Source organism: Apis dorsata, unplaced genomic scaffold (genome assembly GCF_000469605.1).
Source record: "Apis dorsata unplaced genomic scaffold, Apis dorsata 1.3 scaffold_39, whole genome shotgun sequence".
NCBI classification, from domain to species: domain Eukaryota; kingdom Metazoa; phylum Arthropoda; class Insecta; order Hymenoptera; family Apidae; genus Apis; species Apis dorsata.
The window spans coordinates 33880-40075 of record NW_006263341.1 but is presented as its reverse complement, the minus strand read 5'-3'; positions in this window follow the sequence as shown (position 1 = coordinate 40075).

Sequence of the window (6196 nt, the reverse complement as noted above, 5' to 3'; positions counted from 1 at the left end):
TATATATATATATATCTTATAGATTATGAATATATTTATACAATATAAACATATATAACAAACTATCTATTAAAGTAGAATAACATTGAATTCTGACTTGCATAATATTTGATTTAATTATCATATAAAGATTTCTGTAATACGTAATAATGTTATTAAAAAAGTGGAAAAAATAGAATCAATGTTGAAATCTCGACAGCACTTCCATCTAGTAGAAAACCATGTAATTGATATCGATGTAATTAACAATATCGATAATTTTCGATTCTAACATCGCAAAAGTGAATGGTCTGGCGTTGGTACTCTGTGGAAACCCGTTTCTGCGCGTAGGTGGTGCAAAAATATTAGAACCTACGCGAGTTTCACGCATTTGGCGTGTTTCAACGATCGAATGTCCCTTGGCTTTTACGTTCAGTGTAAGAAAACGTAAGACACTACGCTTACCACTACCAGGATTATTCCAATAATTCGATACTCGTAAGTCTCGTAAGTCTTCTAGAATCGCAAATAAATTTAAGTAACCTGTCTATTGAATAAAATGACAATAAAAATGACTATGAATTATTGCGTTAGAAGCAATTATTGCTTTAACTATCTTGTTGTAATTAATTTAATCTTTTCGCGGTATTTTAATGTTAACTATTAAATATTAAATGTTAAATATTATTATTCTTTTAATGATTATATGACGTAGGATTGAAGATTTATTGTTCGAATGTCTATGAATGCCTATAGTTAATAATATTTTTAATCATTACTACGAATATAATATAGGTTAAATAATATTGAAACGCATCACAACGTGTTTTGATAAACTTCATTCATTTCGTTCAATTATTTGAATTTAAAATTTGTAAACGTTACTTTTTTACCTTGAAAATCGATTTACGTATGAAACATTCGAAAATAATCCGCCATAAAAAATGAAAAGATGAAAATTCTAAAGATGATACAGGAAGCATTATCGATGCGACGCGCATCAATATCCTTTGGAATATTTTTCAAGATGCTTTGAGCACTCGACTACAGCAATATTTTTGTAAATAACAGTTCGATCTTTGGAAACTTGGAAATTTGGTAGTTAAAGCCGCGAGCTATACGGCCTCTTACTTTTATTACAGTTTCAGTGTTTACGTGTTATACGTCGTCATTGTGTGTTTCACCCTCGGTTCGAGTTTCCCGTTCTTCGTTAGCGCGAATCTCGATGTTATATCCCCAAAAACGTATAATCACGAACGAATGGAAGTGATTATCGATAGCGTTAAGAAACAGGGTGAATGGAAAAAATTGGAAATAACTTTAACGTACGAGCGTGAAAAGGGGTTGTTTTCTCGTATTTTAAAAATTTCTCTCGATCGTATATACGCGGTGAAAGTGATAGTGTGACGGTGGTAGTGGTATAACTCGCTAATGAAACAAAATTTGAAGTTGAAACAAAAATTTTGAAATAAAAATTAACTTTATCGATATTATTAAGACATCGGTGCTTAACAATCTGTAATATCGATCTATCATGTTAAGTAATCTCTCGATGTATTGGCAATCTTGAGAAAGGAAGAGACAAATGGAGAGGATCACCAGTAAGCGTGGATAAGATAAAATTCATTCCTACCTGGTTCGTTGACATTTGACATCTACCACAAACTATCTTCCTTATCGGTCACATAACATACGTAGAAGATGATAACATATTCGCGAAAATAATTGCACTGTTATTATCCACAGATTTACATAGATATAAATACTTACGCTCTTTCGATATTCATAGACATTTCGATATCAATTTATTACATACGTATTTGCAAATTCTCTAATAAATCTCTTCAATATCGATTCCATTTATTTGATAAATAATATCGTTAATATCTTTATTTTCTTCAAAGATGAAAAAATAACAAATTTCATATTCAATTCGAAACATAAACATACTAAACGAATATTAAACAATCTGCAACGTACGTTGATTATCGAAGAAACGAAAGAAACGAATTCTAATTCTAATTCTAATTTTACGAATTTTTCCCATTTTCTATTCTTTACTCTTTCTATTCTTTTATTGTAAAATTGTCCGAATAAAATCGAATTCATTTTCGCAATTTTCGATTCCGTCCTCCCATTATATAAATAGCAGTGAATCGAAACAGATCGTGCGAAACAGATCTTTTCGTTTTCGAAACAATTTACTCGAATAGTTTGGTGGCGAACGACGGATTCGCTTCCTTTCGCTTCGTGCACGGGGTGTATACGCCTATGGTGGACCACGCTCCTAAAATCGATTCAGAGAGACACAGACAGGGCATAGACCTCCGTGCGTAGAGTCGAATCGACGTAACTTTCCGAAATATCGTGCATTTCCGCATCGAAGGGATCAACGTTCTTTTCTTGTTTTCGTATCGTCCTTCTTTCCATTTTCAACGATAATTTAATAACATTTCATTCGATCACAAACGCGATATCAAACTTTTACAATTACAACTTAACAACGATTTAACGACGGATACGGTAAAATTAAATTTAAAAGACATCCATTTGACAGACTGTTTACTTTTCACTATTTTATAGATTTTCTCTTCCCGCAGATTTCAAACTCGGATAAAGGAAACTCTATAAAAGCGATATATCCAAGTACTACCGGGGAAGGAATACACGTTAAAGTCTGTTTCCTTTCCTGTTGCTGATTCCCAGTCTTGATTGGCGAATCATCGTTCTACGTTATTGACAAATAAATTATATTTCAATACTATACATATACGTTTTCAAATAGAAAAGAAAGTTTGTACGATAAATTATACATATTTGTGATGTATTTCTATTAGAATGTTACATAAATTAAGATACCACTTTTTCTCGCTGAAAAGTAAGTTAAAACGTTTCTGCATATCTAATCATTTCCGTTGAAGCAAAATTTACGAGTATAAATTCCCCTGTGTTGCTATGTTGTGTAACCATTTACGAATTATAAAAATATGGATGAAAAAAAGGGAGTGATATAATACGTGGCTTGAGTAAATTTTTTTTTTTTTTTTTTGAAAAGATCAATAAGAAAATTCGTTCATTTATAAAACGTTGTGAAAGTTGAAAGCGTAAAAATTGCTCAAACTCAAACTGAATATTTTTTAAACATCGTCATCTCTCAAGAATAAATATTACTTTTCATTTAGAAAATGATTTATCGATAGAATTACCGAACATACCTGGTTGGAAAAGTTTTATTTTTATCCTTCGAAAATTGTTCACGATTTCGTCGATTCTAGGTCGAAATTCTAGGTCTTATTCATTCTTCGCAATAGTCAGATTATTTTTATATCCTCATTGTTTACATCCACGTGTTTTTCTTCTTAAATTGTTCGTTTTATGTCCTAAAATGAAAAAAAGAAAGAAAGAAAGAGAGAGAAAGAGAGAAAATGGACGAAACACGATCGGTCGGAACACGTTCTTATTTCCACTCGATTACCCGCGGGCAACTTCGCTGTTGTAGTTCACTCCCGTAGTAAATAATGCACAGCGACACCTGGTACACCCTCTATATCACGCTACGTATGCACGGAAGCATGGTGTGCACACGTAGCCGCGTAATATATGCATGTATGCAGAACGATGGTGTGCGCATTAGCAAAATACTGCTCGATGTTCCACGTCGCTCCATCATACATCCCTATATGGGAATCGTGCATTCGCCGGTATATTTTATCAGTCGTGGACCCGTTTCATAGAGCGCCGCGTCGCGACGGGGAAAGGATCTCGCCACGGATGGCTTCGAAACTGCTGGCTGCGATTCACGCTCACGATTCTATTCACCAGTCTTCTCGCCTCGAAAGGGAAAAGAAACTTTGGAAAAATCGAATTTCCTCTTCAATCGTATCTATCGTTGATTTATTCCATGTTCAACCGTATTGTTTTGTCATCGCAAAAGGAGATACGATTCCTATATCTTGTCTTGGAACTTGCGATTATTGCAATAACGTCGCGAGAATGTTGAGTTAAGATATAAAGTATCGCAATCCAATTTCATTTTCTTCAATTTTTTTCACGCAACATTGCGCGTAACATTATTTTTCTATCGCGAAATTACAAAGAAATTTATTATATTTGCTCGAAACGAACATTGACGATTTATCGATAGTTTCTAAGGGAACAATCGGAAGTTGGCTGGCGAAAATAATCCTCCTTATTCTTGAAATTCCATCGTTGCTAATTTGATCGTAGTGGAGAGGGTGAGGCCGGATGCGGTTATCATCTGCCGCTATTTCGACCGGGGACACGCGCCCGTTGGAGTTAGATTATAACCGCGTTTCCGGAAACGTTCGATTGGCCGTGTGGTATCGGAGCAATTCGTGCAATAACGACCACCGCCGCGTCGCGTCGCGTCGCAACGCGTCGCCAACAGATAATATTGCTCGCGATAACGTTCCTCGCTACGTTCTACGCTTTCGTTCCATTGTTGCTTCGCGTTACGTATACAATTTATCGTAACGCGGCTTTTTCAACCATTCGAGCTTCGCTTCCAGATTTTTCCAGATTCGTGAATTCAATTCGTGGAGTTTAAAAGTTTATTTCGGTGTAAGATTAAATTGGAGATCAAAAGTGTTATGAGTAAATTTTTACATTCGGATTCATTTTACATCCGTAGAATAATTATCGTGATCGAGTCTTTATTTTCGTAAATTTGTCGTGGACGTGTGTCGCTTAAATTTTTAAGCTTCGATTAATCTTGAGGATGCAATTTAACAACGGCTTTCCAGATTTTTCCTCGTGTTTTGAATGAATAAGTTACGTAACTTTTTTTTTTTAAAATTACACGGTTCAATTTTTCAGAGTTGCTCGGGAAAACTTATATATACACAAAGAGGAAATATTTTTCCTCGATATTAAATATATTCTGCCTTTTGCTGCATACATCGATAACTCGTGACCTCGGTCATCAGTTAAAACATACCTAAGTGGTTATTCAGCGATCTTCTTTTTGAACCGAATCAAACTACACGGTCATCGGTTGAAATAACATCTGATATCATCGAGCATAAACAATTTTTCAATAAACTTCAACTTTGCACGTCAACTATCGTCTTTTATTTATGAACATGATATTCTTACACGTATTCAAAATCATCGTTTGAAGATCATTTCCAAAAAATTCCAAAAAAAAGCAAAAGGTCCTCGTTGTATCTCGTTACTCGTCACGTTCACTTGACTTGTTTCGTCGCGCTTTTTCGAAAAAAAAAAAAAAAAAATTAAAAAAAAGAAAAAAAGAACGCAACGTCAACGTGACGTAAAACATGGTCATGATCGAATCGAAGAAAACGATACAATAGCGAGCGACCACGTTCCGCCATCGTGGAACAATCGTTGCGCAACAATCGTTCGCCCCGAGACGTACAATGTATACGACGTGGTCGTCCAATGTAAACTCGATTGTAAAACAAACTATCATTTTCCCTCGTACGCTTCTCCAATACGTACGTCCGCGCTCTTTAAGTTTATGCCGTATTTGCGCCTCGATATCTTGACCAAGTTGTTCGTACGTGTGCACGCGGATACGTGAGCACGCGTGTCTACGGTTGGTGGAAGCCTTTATAGAACCAGACGAGTCGATTGAATTACAGTAACAGAGTTATCCCGTCACTTGGCGCGACGCAGTCTAAGGGCTAAACACTGCGTCTCAACGGGATATAATAATTGATTTTCGGCTTACATATTTTGGGGGGATCGAAAGGGACGAGGTATCGCGAACGAAACGAGGCGAAAGTTTCTTTTCTTCAATTCTCTCCGCTCGATATTTCCTTTTATTGTGAAAGATCGAGAAAAATTTACCATTACGAGATCCAAGTATCGTATTTGCAAATATGAATAATAAATTAATAGTTAATTAATATAATTAACAAATTAATTAATAAGATATAGTATGATGTAATAATCACTATCGAAAAATGTGATATATCGTATAGGCGAAGAAATGATTGATGGGTTATGGCGGACGATTTCGAACGCTCGAAAGTATCGTTGCTGGTTACTACTGGTTAATTCGGATCGTGTTGAACAAAAGGTTTAGCCATTTTGACGATAGTCGTTTGCATTAAGTGGCTTTATCCGACGCGCGTACCCCAATCTACATTTGACTTTGTAATTTCATTTATGTCGAATCGCGTATTCCGCCCGCAAACATTTGCGGCCAACGTTTCCTATCTCCGAGCAAACT